This window comes from Dipodomys ordii, unplaced genomic scaffold (assembly GCF_000151885.1).
Source record: "Dipodomys ordii isolate 6190 unplaced genomic scaffold, Dord_2.0 Scaffold15, whole genome shotgun sequence".
NCBI lineage: Eukaryota > Metazoa > Chordata > Mammalia > Rodentia > Heteromyidae > Dipodomys > Dipodomys ordii.
The window spans coordinates 9673260-9675046 of NW_012267231.1; positions in this window are offsets into that span (position 1 = coordinate 9673260).

Sequence of the window (1787 nt, forward strand, 5' to 3'; positions counted from 1 at the left end):
TTTTTTTTTTTTCTTATGTGGTGCTGAGGAATCAAGCCCAGGGCCTCAGGCATGCAAGGCAAGCGCTCTACCACTGAGCCACCTTCCCAGCCCCTAAGTTATGTTAAATAAGGTGTAGGCTTCAGGTCCTGGTATTTTTGTTTATTTGTGAATGTCTTCATATTAGATTCAGGCTGAGAACCACCACCACCATCACCATCATAGAATAAAACAATGCTATGGTTTGAGTGATTATGAAGGTTGCTGCATTGATCCTTACACATCATCAGAAAGGGGGAGGACCTGGATCTTCTATTTCTAAGGGAAAGGGAAGGGCAGGGAAGGGAGGAAGGGAGAGAGAACAGGGGAAGAGAAAAGAAAATGGGAAAAAGAAGAGACTGAGATATCACTAGGTACACTGTTAGAAAAAAAGCAAGATAGGGCTGGGAAGGTGGTTCAGTGGTAGAGCGCTTGCCTTGCATGCATGAGGACCTGGGTTCGATTCCTCAGCACCACATAAGAAAAAAGAAAAAAGCCAGAAGTGGTGCTGTGGCTCAAGTGGTAGAGTGCTAGCCTTGAGCTGAAGAGCTGAGGGACAGCGCCCAGGCCCAGAGTTCAGGCCCCACGACCGGACCCCCCCCAAAAAAAAAGCAAGATAGAAAATAGTGCTTAGAAAAACCCCACTACTACTCGTGTAAGAAAGTAGTGTTCACTAAAAGTATTCTATCTAAAAATATTCTACTATCTATCTATCATCATCATCATCTTCATCATCATTTATCTATCTATCTGTCCATCCTTCTCTATCCTTTACCCTAGATACAGGCTGAGGGGATTTGGGTAGAAAGCAGGTTTCTCCACGTGTGTTGTTTTCCCTGTAATTTCATTGAGTTACAACTCAACCATTTCATGTATGTTCGTAAGTGGATTTTAGTTGATTCACAGAAGGGCACAGTCCTACAATCCTCTAGCCCTAGACAACCAGTAATTTACTTCCGGAATCTGTGGATTTGCCTTTTCTGAATACTTCATAGAAATGGAATCATGGGCTTTTGGCTTTCTGTGTCTGGCTTCTTCCATACAGCACAATGTTTTCAAGGCTCACACATGTCCAAGCATGTCAGTAGTTACTCCTCACAGCTGAGGTATACCCTGTTGTGTGGCAAGATCTTTAAACATCCATCCACTGATGAGTGCTTGACTGTTTCTATTTTTGGCTAATATGAAGGATACGGTAATGAATCTCATTTAAGTGTTCTTGGGTGGACATGTTTTTGTAGCTAGGAATAGAATCACCAGGTCATAATGAAAAATCTATGTGGTTTAACCATTTCATGAACCATTTATGTGTAGTTCTCTTTTTCTACATCTTCCCAAACCGTGCTGTCACTGTTTGGACAATAATCTCTCTCTCTAATCTGGGCCTGTAATCCTAGCTACTCAGGAGATTGGGATTTGAGGATTTGAGAATCAAGGTTCAGAGCTAATCAGAACAGGAAGTCTGTGAGAATTTGTGTGTGTGTGTGTGTGTGTGTGTGCACATGTGCGTGCGCGCGTGTACTGGTTCTGGGATTTGAACTCAGAGCCGGGGTGCTGTCCCTGAGCTTTTTTTTGCTCAAGGGTAGCACTCTACCACTTGAGCCATAGTGCCACTTCCAGCTTTTTCCTGAGTAGTTTGCTGGGGATAAGAATCTCACAGACTTTCCTGCCCAGGCTGACTTTGAAACACAATCCTCAGATCTCAGCCTCCGGAGTAATTAGGATTACTGGTATGAGTTACTGGTGCCTTGCTCTATGTGACTTTTATC